Consider the following 13,924-nt stretch of genomic DNA (forward strand, 5'->3'; position numbering starts at 1 on the left):
TTTCGTATAAACTTTGAGAAATAACGAGGAGCGCCCACAATGTGTTTTGTGCGGGGAAGTGCTTAACTAACGTTAGGAATGATTCTCTCAAAATGAACAGATTAATAAAACGACACGTCCTGACCAAACATTCACAGCATGATGGTAAACCCAGGGAGTTCTTTCAGAACAGGGCAGAATGCTTCAGGAAACAGTGCTTCGACAGTGGAAAAGGCATAGTTGTAATTTTATAACAGGTGATGGATGATAAGCAGAAATAAGGGAGTACTAGCTCTCATAGTAGTAGATGTGAGTTTCTCTTTCAAACAATCCCGTGGCCTTGTACACAGCTAATAGCTAACATTAGCAAACGCAAGCTAGCTAGTTACTGATGGTGCAACTCTTAGTAACAGTACAGATGAATATGAAAAATGATCAGGCCTGTACTGTAGAAAGGATTGTTAAAAATGAGTCTCGGTTGGAACTGTTGATGTTAAAATAGAAGTAATAATTAGTATACTGAACTGGAATAAACTGATTGAAGCAAGATGCTTTGTGAGGCAAACACTAAAAGACAGCATGAAGCAGTCTCCTGCCTGACCGAGAAGCAGTAGATGTCATGATCCACTTTGGCACCGTGTAACAGTATAAGTTTAAACCGTACCCTCGCCCATACCCGGGCGCGAACCAGGGACCTTCTGCACACATCAACAACAGTCACCCACGAAGCATCGTTACCCATCGCTCCACAAAAGCCGCGGCCCTTGCAGAGCAAGGGGAACTACTACTTCAAGGTCTCAGAGCAAGTGACGTCACTGATTGAAACGCTATTTAGTGCCCACGCTAACTAAGCTAGCCGTTTCACATCTGTTACAACCGCATATCTTTTTGAGTCAGGGTTTTCAACTCTGACACACTTAAAACAAGTACATAAACAGTCTCAGCGTTGCACTATCAAAAACTGAGTCCAGAATAGAAATGCTTGTTGAAAACTTCAACCAGCCACACACCTCTCATTAGGACTGTGTGTGTGTGTGTGTGTGTGTGTGTGTGTGTGTGTGTGTGTGTGTGTGTGTGTGTGTGTGTGTGTGTGTGTGTGTGTGTGTGTGTGTGTGTGTGTGTGTGTGTGTGTGTGTGTGTGTGTTCTGGTCTACATCTGTGTGATGTGATCAATCAGTTTATTCCAGTTCAGAATTTAAAATATGTATTGCATTTTAACAGCAACAGTTCCAAGCTTGATTTTCTTTTAACAATAATTTCTACAGTAAGATGTACAGTAGGACTGATCGTTTTTCATCTGTACTGTTACTCAGGGTTGCACTATCAAAAAGACAGTGTGTGTGTTCTGTTACTCATCTGTGTGATCAATCAGTTTATTCCAGTTCAGAATGAAAATTATTTATTGTATTTTAGCAGCAACAGTTCCAACCTAGACAGATACATATAAGAGTGTTTTTAATGGGGGGAAATTAAGATTAATATATATTTATATGGCTATTTCATTTCATTGTTATTTGTTTTTGTCTATATTGCATAAGGCATAAGGGCAGAAATGTACTGATATTTACTTATAGTTGCATATTTTCTTAATCTTGGGTCCCAGGAAAACACAACATTTCTAATTTGGGTCCCAGGCTGAAAAGTTTAAGAACCCCTGGTACAGGGGACAGAGACACAGGTTTCTATTAATAAATAGCATCATCCAAAGATGGAGACGAGGCAAATTAAAAGAGAAGTCCTCACCACTATTGAGCAGTCCTCTTTTAAGCATTTGTAGCAATGCATTAATATTTTGTACACACAGACTCCGAAATCCAATTTATCTCCAGACTACATCACATGAATGAAGCTGGAGCAGTTAATATTTGTTCACAAATTAGTTAGACACTCTCAGTCAAACGCTCAAAAAGTTTCTGCATGGCATGTAAGCAGACTTGTGTGAGTTTAAAACGCACACGTCACATTGGCTACGGTAAAGAAACACAACATTTCAACTCTGTCTCATCCTCTCACTCTCATTAAACATGGATAATTACAGTGCTGGATTAAGAAACACAAGGTGTCGCCAACAATTTGTCTGTAAGATACTTCATCATCAAATTAAATTAACATTAACCCAAGCCTGAGCTTGTTTTTTCACTACCCGTCTTTGCATAATGCATGACTATTAGTTGTTTTGGTACATTGAAAGGGAAGGAAACATGTTGCCGTCTAATGTACAACATTTTTGAGAACAAAAAAAATATACCTATGGAAATGCTGTCAAATTTGCGAGTTGAATGTATCTTGACATACAGTGCCTTTGGAAAGTATTCCGATCCCTTCACTTTTTCATACCTTTTTGGTTTTTATGTTACAGCCTTATTCTAAAATGGATTGAATCTGGGGGGTTTTTCATCGTCAATTTACACACAATACCCCATTATGACAAACAAAAACAGGTTATTAAAAATGTTTGCAAATGTAATAAAAATAAAAAACTGAAATATCACATTTCTATAAGTATCCAGGCCCTTTACTCATAACTTTGTTGAAGCACCTTACATCCTTGAGTCTTCTTGGTTATGATGCTAAAAGCACACCTGTATTTGGGGAGTTTCTCCCATTTTTCTCTGCAGATCCTCTCATGCTCTTTCAGGTTGGATGGGGAGCGTCTCTGCACAGCTCCTAGAGATGTTCGATCGGGTTCAAGTCCGAGCTCTGGCTGGGCCACTCAAGGACATTCAGAAACGTGTCCTGAAGCCACTCCTGCATTGCCTTCGCCCCAGTCTGAGGCCCTGAGTGCTCTGGAGCAGGTTTTCATCAAGGATCTCTCTGTACTTTGCTCCGTTCATCTTTTCCTCGATCCTGACTAGTCTCCAAGACCCTGCCGCTGAAAAACATCCCCAAAGCATTTCTGTTTTATATTTTTTATAAATTTGCAAAAATTTCTAAAAACCTGTTTTTGCTCTGTCATTATGGAGTATTGTGTGTAGATTGAGGAAAAATGTATTTAATCCATTTTAGAATAAGGCTGTAATGTAACAAAATGTGAAAAAAGTGAAGGGGTCTGAATACTTTCGTTATGCACTGTACTTTGCAGACATCAGTGCCAGTTGAATGGAGGCAATAAGAAGTGGCTCGTCAAGTCTTTAGAGCAGCTCGTTGCCATCAGGTCAGTGAAGACAGATGTGGCAAGTTGATCCAGATGGCTGGTGTGATACCATGGAGAACTACAGAGTATTTTAGGAAATCAAACATTGTGGCACAGCTTACCGACTTTGTTACTTAGTCAATAGTACATTATTCAAAAATAGACCAAATGCTAATTGTATTTTTGTTATGACTTGTTTATGTTTATTTCCATAATGTAATTTGAGTAGGTGCGCATTTGGTACTTTTCATACAGTAAGTATAATGGATTACTTTAAGTCCATGGCTTCTGGAAAGATATGATGGTGAAAATAAACTATTTTTGTCTTGACTTGAGCATAAATGCACATGAGTTTGTATGTGTGGACTGACTGTAGAACAACTCGTCTGTACAGTTTGTCACTGCTTCTCAGCGCTAAAATCAAGTATTGACCCAATGAATCATCTTTGGAGGATGTTGGTGTACTTTTTACCTTAATCAAGCAGACAGTTCAATATTAGGTCAACAGAATTCTGCCACAGATGGTTATCGTGCATGAGTATATGCAGTGTTCTTCTGCCTGTTGCTGTAGGTCACCATAGCCTTTTTTCCATTTCAATTGAATTTATCATATCAGAACGGTGAAATGCCTATAGAAATACTGCAGTCACCTACTTCAAATAATCCATTACAAGTGGAAATCAGTATGACCCAAGCAATTTCCTTAACCATTTGTTTGTGTGAGGATTTTTGTTCAATACTACATAATGGTTAGTACTACTGTAACACAATGGACAGACTTACAGAAGGACTGGAACTAATGTGTAGGTACACCACAGATGTAGGTAATTTGATTTGCCCATTTTCTTTCTAGAGGCTTTTATGTAGAAGTGTAACGGATGTGAAACGGCTAGCTTAGTTAGCGGTGTGCGCTAAATAGCGTTTCAATCAGTGACGTCACTTGCTCTGAGACCTTGAATTAGTTGTTCCCCTTGCTCTGCAAGAGCCGCAGCTTTTGTGGAGCGATGGGTAACGACGCTTCGTGGGTGACTGTTGTTGATGTGTGCGGAAGGTCCCTGGTTCGCGCCCGGGTATGGGCGAGGGGACGGTCTAAAGTTATACTGTTACAGAAATAACCAATTATGACCATGATGTCTACTTATATTCCCAGCAGCATACCCCCCCCCCCCCCCCCCCCCGCATCCCACTGCTGTCTTGCTTCTGAAGCTAAGCAGGGTTGGTCCTGGTTGGTCCCTGGATGGAATCACAGATGCTGCTGGAAGTGGTGTTGGAGGAGTAGTAGGGGACACTCTTCTCTCTGGTCTAAGGAAATCCAAATGCCCCAAGGCAGTGAAGGGGATATTGCCCTGCGTAAGGTGCCGTCTTTCAGATGGGACGTTAAACTCTGTGGTCATTACAAATCTTAAGAGTAGGGGTGTTAACCCTGGTGTCATGTCTAAAATCCACCTGGCCCCATTCCATCATGGCCACATAATCATCCCCCTCATTCCTAATTGGCATATATCACTTCTCTAGCGTATGTGTGTTGAGTGTTCTGGCACAAAAGTGTTTGCTATGCACCACTGAGGTTGGTGCTACATATTGGTGGTTGATGAGTTGAGTTTCCCCCTACTATGTAAAGTGCTTTGAGTACCTCAGTTGGTAGAAAAGTGCTGTATAAATCCAATCAATTATCATTATTGTGACACAGAGGAGGTTGTCATGACTTTGTTGGTTGGAACATGTAAAACACCAGGTTTAAGGATTGGATTCCAGCATCAACCACACAGTGAACGTAATAGGTGCTAACTCTAATTCGATCTGCATAGATATGTCTGCTAAATGACCATAGTGTCTATGGATAATTCAGTGAAAAGGGTCGTTAAGATAAGGAAGGACATTAACTAAAGAAATTGAAATCACCTGAAAGAAAGTGCAGAAGAAGTGTACTGTGTGTAGGGGCAGACATTTGTGAAAAAAAGACATGCCGTAGTAGTCACGGTCACATTTTATTTGGATAGTCCCATCTGTAGATGCTCTACAGATAATCAATTGCTAGTTTGTTGATTAGTATGACCATCTGTTGATAACCAACATCTATGCTAAGGTTACGGTTAGGGTGAGGTTTAGAATTAGGGTAAGGGTAAAGGTCAAGGTTAGTGTTAGGGATAGGATAAGGGTTAAGATTAGGGTTATGGGTTAAGGTTAGTAGCATCTACAGATGGACTATCCAAATAAAGTGTTACCGTAGTCACTGCTAGACTGGTAGATATCTTCAGCACAGTCAACATGTGTGTTTGTTCTATCTTTGACTAATGTTAGCTGGCATAAGCTAACAAACGCTAGCAAAAAGGGAGTAGCTCAATCTGGTAGCAATTTATTCCACTCTTGTCTATAAATGTCTTTGTCACAAAAAATAGAATTGCCTATATAGCTAACTCACTCTCTATTTGTGTGTTGGTTGCAATGGTGAATGTGTAGTAATCGTCTATGGTTGGTAAGTTGCTGGCTAGTAATCTTGCTACCAATTTAGTGACACTAGCTAGCTAGCTGTGCTAATTGTTACCTTCTATCAGTCTCATCTGAACGTCGTAAAATTCTTGGTTCATTGGATCAGTCTAAATCTTTGCACATACACCAAAATCGAAATTGCACCTCGGCTGGAAAAATAAATTACGGCCCATCTCTTGCATTTCAAAGATGATGGTACAAATTTTTTTTTACCAGATCAATTGTGTTATATTCTACTACATTCCCTTCACATTTCCATAAACGTCAAAGTGTTTCCTTTCAAATGGTACCAAGAATATGCATATCCTTGCTTCAGAGCCTGAGCTACTGGCAGTTAGATTAGGGTATGTCATTTTAGGCAAAAATTGAAAAAAGGGGGTAATCCTTAAAAGGTTTAATAAGGATTAATAATTGATATCAACTGCTTTTATATCAACTGCTATTGATATAAAAGCTCTTCAGATCTTTAAGAGAGTGGATTCGGGAGATAACCACTCTATAGAAATGAATGCTTCCGTGGTGCCCCAGGTTATTAATGGTTCAATTATTGCACGGTTTAATTCAACCACGTCATCAATTAAACATTAGTTAATCGATTTGACAAAATAGCATGTCATATAATTTAATCATACTAGAGGCACGACAGCATAAACATGAAAGGAACCAAAATGATTTTACAATCATTTCATTCTGTTTTTTTTGTTTCCATTCCAATCTTCCGACCAGCAAAATAAAGTACTGAACCGATTCGAACCCCAAAAATGAACGGTTTATATTATTCCTTTTTAAACCTCTGAAATATATATATTTTTTTATTTAGCTCAACTTTACTTCACAAATCAGTGGGGATGGAGCAGCTTGCATTCCAATCTTCCGACCAGCAAAATAAAGTACTGAACCGATTCGAACCCCAAAAATTAACGGTTTATATTATTTCTTTATGTTCCTTTTTAAACCTCTGAAATATATATATTTTTTTATTTAGCTCAACTTTACTTCACAAATCAGTGGGGATGGAGCAGCTTGCTATGGAGTGGGCAGAGCTAGCTAGCTCTAATTTCTGAATCACGCTTGTAACATCAGTAGGCTAGTAGTCTAATCAAATCAAATCAAATGTATTTATATAGCCCTTCTTACACCAGCTGATATCTCAAAGTGCTGTACAGAAACCCAGCCTAAAACCCCAAACAGCAAGCAATACAGGTGTAGAAGCACGGTGGCTAGGAAAAACTCTCTAGAAAGGGCAAAACCTAGGAAGAAACCTAGAGAGGAACCAGGCTATGAGGGGTGGCCAGTCCTCTTCTGGCTGTGCCGGGTGGAGATTATAACAGAAATTTGCCAAGATGTTAAAATGTTCATAAATGACCAGCATGGCCAAATAATAATAATCACAGTAGTTGTCGAGGGTGCAACAGGTCAGCACCTCAGGAGTAAATGTCAGATGGCTTTTCATAGCCGATCATTGAGAGTATCTCTACCGCTCCTGCTGTCTCTAGAGAGTTGAACACAGCAGGTCTGGGACAGGTTGCACGTCTGGTGAACAGGCCAGGGTACCACAGCCGCAGGCAAAACAGTTGAAACTGGAGCAGCATCACGGCCAGGTGGACTGGGGACAGCAAGGAGTCATCATGCCAGGTAGTCCTGAGGCATGGTCCTAGGTCTTAGGTTCTCCGAGAGAGAGAGAGAGAGAGAGAGAGAGAGAGAGAGAATACTTAAATTCACGCAGGACAAGACAGGAGAAATACTCCAGATTTAACAGACTGACGCCAACCAAGACAGGAAGACCACGTCAGTGACTCAACCCACTCAAGTGACGCACCCCTCCTAGGGATGGCATGGAAGAGCACCAGTAAGCCAGTGACTCAGCCCTTGTAATAGGGTTGGAGGCAGATAATCTCAGTGGAGAGAGGGGGACCATCCAAGCAGAGACAGCAAGGCCGGTTCATTGCTCCAGTGCTTTCCGTTCACCTTCATACTCCTGGGCCAGACTATACTCAATCATAGGACCTACTGAAGAGATGAGTTTTCAATAAAGACTTAAAGGATGAGACCGAGTCTGCGTATGTCACATAGGTAGGCAGACCATTCCATAAAAATGGAGCTCTATAGGAGAAAGCCCTGCCTCCAGCTGTTTGCTTAGAAATTCTAGGGACAATTAGGAGGCCTGCGTCTTGTGACCGTAGCGTACGTGTAGGTATGTACGGCAGAACCAAACGGAAAGATAGGTAGGAGCAAGCCCATGTAATGCTTTGTAGGTTAGCAGTAAAACCTTGAAATCAGCCCTTGCCTTAACAGGAAGCCAGTGTAGGGAGGCTAGCAGGTTAGCACTAGCTCAAGTTTATTTAGTGCTTTATCCGGGTAGCCAGAAAGTAGAGCATTGCAGTAGTCTAACCTAGAAGTGACAAAAGCATGGATACATTTTTCTGCATCATTTTTGGACAGAATTTTTTTGATTTTTAATGTTACGTAGATGGAAAAAGCTGTCCTTGAAACAGTCTTGATATGTTTGTCAAAAGAGAGATCAGGGTCCAGAATAACGCTGAGGTCCTTCACAGTTTTTTTTAGATGACTCTATCAATATTAATTGGCAGATTCAACAGAAGATCTCTTTGTTTCTTGGGACCTAGAACAAGCACCTCTGTTTTGTCCCAGTTTAAAAGTAGAAGGTTTGCAGCCATCCACTTCCTTATGTCTGAAACACAGGCTTCCAGCGAGGACAATTTTGGGGCTTCACTATGATTCATCGAAACGTACAGGTGTGTGTCATCCGCATAGCAGTGGAAGTTAACATTATGTTTTCGAATGACATCCCCAAGAGGTAAAGTATATAGTGAAAACAATAGTGGTCCTAATACGGAACCTTGAGGAACACCAAAATGTACAGTTGATTTGTCAGAGGACAAACCATCCACAGAGACAAACTGATATCTTTCCGACAGATAAGATCTAAACCAGTCCAGAACTTGTCCGTGTAGACCAATTTGGGTTTCCAATCTCTCCAAAAGAATGTGGTGATCGATGGTATCAAAAGCAGCACTAAGGTCTAGGAGCACAAGGACAGATGCAGAGCCTCGGTCTGACGCCATTAAAAGGTAATTTACCACCTTCACAAGTGCAGTCGCAGTGCTATGATGGGGTCTAAAACAGACTGAAGCATCTGGTATACATTGTTTGTATTCAGGAAGGCAGTGAGGTGCTGCGCAACAGCTTTTTCTAAAATATTTGAGAGGAATGGAAGATTCGATATAGGCCGATGGTTTTTAATATTTTCTGGGTCAAGGTTTGGCTTTTTCAAGAGAGGCTTTATTACTGCCACTTTTAGTGAGTTTGGTACACATCCGGTGGATAGAGAGCCGTTTATTATGTTCAACATAGGAGGGCCAAGCACAGGAAGCAGCTCTTTCAGTAGTTTAGTTGGAATAGGGTCCAGTTTGCAGCTGGAAGGTTTACAGGCCATTATTTTCATCATTGTGTCAAGCATCAGTGAGGGCTCTTCGATACTGCACGGAACTGTCTTTCCAAGCTAGTCAGAAGACTTCCAGTTTGGTGTGGCGCCATTTCTGTCCCAATTTTCTGGAAGCTTGCTTCAGAGCTCGGGTATTTTCTGTATACCAGGGAGCTAGTTTCTTATGACAATTGTTTTTTGTTTTTAGAGGTGAGACTGCATCTAGGGTACTGCGCAAGGTTAAATTGAGTTCCTCAGTTAGGTGGTTAACTGATTTTTGTCCTCTGATGTCCTTGGGTAGGCAGAGGGAGTCTGGAACGGCATCAATGAATCTTTGGGTTGTCTGAGAATTTATAGCACAACTTTTGATGATCCTTGGTTGGGGTCTGAGCAGATTATTTGTTGCGATTGCAAACGTAATAAAATGGTGGTCCGATAGTTCAGGATTATGAGGAAAAACATTAAGATCCACAACATTTATTCCATGGGACAAAACTAGGTCCAGAGTATGACTGTGGCAGTGAGTAGGTCCGTAGACATGTTGGACAAAGCCCACTGAGTCGATGATGGCTCCGAAAGCCTTTTGGAGTGGGTCTGTGAACTTTTCCATGTGAATATTAAAGTCACCAAAAATGTGAATATTATCTGCTATGACTACAAGGTCTGATAGGAATTCAGGGAACTCAGTGAGGAACGCTGTATATGGCCCAGGAGGCCTGTAAACAGTAGCTATAAAAATTGATTGAGTAGGCCGCATAGATTTCATGACTAGAAGCTCAAAAGACGACGATGTGAGGGTTTTTTCTGTAAATTGAAATTTTCTATCGTAAATGTTAGCAACACCTCCGCCTTTGCGGGATGCGTGGGGGATATGGTCACTAGTGTAACCAGGAGATGAGACCTCATTTAACACAGTAAATTCGTCAGGCTTAAGCCATGTTTCAGTCAGGCCAATCACATCAAGATTATGATCAGTGATTAGTTCATTGACTATAACTGCCTTGGAAGTGAGGTATCTAACATTAAGTAGCCCTATTTTGAGATGTGAGGTATCACAATCTCTTTCAATAACGGCAGAAATGGAGGAGGTCTTTATTCTTGTGAGATTGCTAAGGCGAACACCGCCATGTTTAGTTTTGCCCAACCTAGGTCGAGGCACAGACACGGTCTCAATGGGGATGCTGCCTGGCCTGCACCCTATCTCATTGTGGAGCTAGGGGAGTTAGAGCCCTGTCTATGTTAGTAGATAAGATGAGTGCACCCCTCCAGCTAGGATGGAGTCCGTCACTCCTCAATAGGCCAGGCTTGGTCCTGTTTGTTCATTCATTAAAAATCCTACAATGTGATTTTCTGGATTAGTTTTTCTCATTTTGTCTGTCATAGTTGAAGTGTACCTATGATGAAAATTACAGGCCTCTCTTATCTTTTTAAGTGGGAGAACTTGCACAATCGGTGGCTGACTAAATACTTTTTTGCCCCACTGTGAACCTAACAACTTAACCCCCTAGAGTTGATGTCTGCACCCCCAACGGAAATCTAATTAGCATATTAAAAACACCCGGTGGATTGAGACACATTGAATGCGTCTCAATCCAGCTCTTCCGCTAATGTCCCACTTCCGCATCTGCGGTGAAAGGTGACAGAGGTAGAGAGATGTTTATTATGAACGTCCGAACTATTATGACCCCTCTATAGAAAGACGAGACTCTCACAAACACCGTTCTGCCCTACGACCACCACAAGCCTCTTGGGACACATCTAAATTTGGTACAGCCGATCTGCCAACTTCTGTCTGTAGCGTCCAAACAGTTTGGGCTACACACTAATATGACCCCTCTGTGGAAAGGTGACACTTTCACAAACAAGTACATGTTTTGCTCTAGGATGCCCACAGGCCTCACAACAATCGTCTGAAGGTCCCTCAGTACCAGTTGAAAACATTTCTGGAAGTTTATATGGAGACTGTTTAGTGCCAATAATAAGGGATTAAATACAAAAAATATATTATATCTCTAAGTTATAGGATAGACACTTCAGAACTAACTTCCTTTAGATATTTTTCGGGGGACTATCTATTGTTCCATGTAGTGAATCTGTTATTTATTGTGTTTGTATGGGCTAATAGCAGTAAGGCCAAATACAATTTTTCATAAAATATTTTTTCTATATGTTTTTTTTTGATACGTCAACATTCCAAATCAAAGAGCAAAATTATCCTTGGTATGATCCTCTTAAAACAATTCCATATAGCTTAGTAGAACCCCTTAGTAGACTGCAATGGGTTAAATAACACATTTCTCTGAACAGAATGCATTAAATAGTATGGAGACACAATAATCTTAGCCGCAGCTTCTTACTACTTGTCAGACATAGAGAATTGATACTGTACACTGGCCGTTGGGGTGTTCTTGGTATTCTGTATCTGTGTTCTGTATCAGATGACCTGTCCTCCAGGTTTTGATGTCTTCACTACAATTCTACAATGTAGAAAATAGCACAAAGAAAAAAACAAAGAAAAACCCTTGAATGAATAGGTGTGTCCAAACTTTTGACTGGTAGTTTTCTGAAGTCTCTTTCATCATGTTTGTGACAAATGTTGCTCTGCTTATTTATTTTCGTCTTGGAGCAATTTGTTCTAGACGTAAAAGCACTATCATAAGTCGAAATGAGCTTTGAGCACTGTACAGAAACCAGGCCAACAGAGCTAACATAGGTTAGGTCAAGAGCCTCTCAAGTAGTTGTCCCAGGAAACCAGATGTGTAAAGTACTTAAGTAAAAATATTTTAAAGTACTACTTAAGTAGTTTTTATTTGTATCTGAACTTTGCATTACTATTTTTACTTCACTACATTCCTAAAGAAAATAATGTACTTTTAACTCCATTCATTTTCCCTGACACCCAAAAGTACTCGTTACATTTGGACAGGAAAACTGTCCAATTCACACACTTATCCAGAGAACATCTCTGGTCATCCCTACTGCCTCTGATCTGGCAGACTCACTAATCACAAATGCTTTGTTTGTAAATTATGTCTGAGTGTTGTAGTGTGCCCCCGGCTAACTGTAAATAAAATAAAAAACTAGAAAATTGTGCCGTCTGGTTTGCTTAATATAAGGAATTTGAAATGATTTATTGTTTTACTTTTGAAACTTAAGGACAGTGGCAAGAAAAATAATGTGAACCCTTTGGAATTACCTGGATTTCTGCATAAATTGATCATCAAATTTGATGTGATCTTCATCTAAGTCACAATTGACAAACATAGTGTGCTTAAACTAATAACACACAAATGATTGTATTTCCCTTGTCTATATTGAATACATAATTTAAACATTCACAGTGTAGTTTGGGAAAAGTATGTGAACACCGAGGCTAATGACTTCTCCAAAGCTAATTGGAGTCAGGAGTCAGCTAACCTGGAGTCCGATCAATGAGACGAGATTGGAGATGTTGGTTAGAGCTGCCTCACCCTATGAAAAACACTCACAAATTTGAGTTTGCTATTCAAAAGAAGAATTGCCTGATGTGAACCATGCCTCGGACAAAAGAGATCTCAGAAGACCTAAGATTAAGCATTGTTGACTTGCATAAAGCTGGAAAGGGTTACAAAAGTATCTCTAAAAGCCTTGATGTTCATCAGTCCACGGTAAGACAGATTGTCTATAAATGGAGAAAGTTCAGCACTGTTGCTACTCTCCCTAGACGTGGACGTCCTGCAAGGATGACGGTAAGAGCACAGAGCATAATGCTCAATGAGGTTAAGAAGAATCCTAGTGTCAGCTAAAGACTTTTAGAAATCTCTGGAACATGCTAACATCTCTGTTGATGAGTCTACGATACGTAAAACACTAAACAAGAATGGTGTTCATGGGAGGACACCACGGAAGAAGCCACTGCTGTCCAAAAAAACATTGCTTAACGTCTGAAGTTTGCAAAAGTGCAGCTGAATGTTCCACAGTGCTGCTGGCAAAAATATTCTGTGGACAGATGAAACTACAGTTGAATTGTTTGGAAGGAACACACAACACTATGTGTGGAGAAAAAAAGGCACATCACACCAACATCCAAACCTCATCCCAACTGTAAAGTATGGTGGCTTGGGGCTGCTTTGCTGCCTCAGGGCCTGGACAGCTTGCTATCATCAATGGAAAAATTAATTACCAAGTTTATCAGAACATTTTGCAGGAGAATGTTAGGCTATCTGTCCGCCAATTGAAGCTCAACAGAAGTTGGGTGATGCAACAGGACAAAGACCCAAAATACAGAAGTAAATCAACAACAGAATGGCTTCAACAGAAGAAAATACACCTTCTGGAGAGGCCTAGGTCAGAGTCCTGACCTGAACCCGACTGTGTCATGCCCTGATCTGTTTCACCTATCCTTGTGATCGTCTCCAACCCCTCCGTGTGTCGCTTATTTCCCCCGGTGTATTTATCCCTTTCCTGTCTCTCTGTGCCAGTTCGTCTTGTCAAGTCAACCAGCGTGTTTTTTTCCGTGCTCCTGCTTTTTCTTATCTCTCTTTTGATAGTCCTCCCGGTTTTGACTCTTGCCTGCTCTGACTCTGAACCCGCCTGTCTGACCATACTGCCTGCCCTGACCTCGAGCCTGCCTGCCACTCTGTACCTCCTGGACTCTGACTTTGTTATGATCTTTTTGCCAGTCCACGACCATTCTCTTGCCTACCCCTTGGATACTAATAAATATCAGAGTCTCGAACCATCTGCCTCCCGTGTCTGCATCTAGGTCTCACCCTATGACCTCAAGAGAGCAGTTCACACCAGACTCCCAAGAATATTGCTGAACTGAAACAGTTTTGTAAAGAGGAATGATCCAAAATTCCTCCTGATCGTTGTGCAGGTCTGATCCGCAACTACAG

The 13,924-nt window shown here is 40.9% G+C and overlaps 1 pseudogene; it reads right to left on the minus strand.

Moving 5' to 3' along the window:
* Window positions 1-9,075: 9,075 nt before the first annotated feature.
* On the minus strand, window positions 9,076-10,083 carry LOC139409676 (uncharacterized; annotated as a pseudogene).
* Between the last annotated feature and the right edge of the window lie 3,841 nt (window positions 10,084-13,924).

The sequence above is a fragment of the Oncorhynchus clarkii genome, chromosome 5, assembly GCF_045791955.1.
Source record: "Oncorhynchus clarkii lewisi isolate Uvic-CL-2024 chromosome 5, UVic_Ocla_1.0, whole genome shotgun sequence".
In the NCBI taxonomy this organism is placed as follows: domain Eukaryota; kingdom Metazoa; phylum Chordata; class Actinopteri; order Salmoniformes; family Salmonidae; genus Oncorhynchus; species Oncorhynchus clarkii.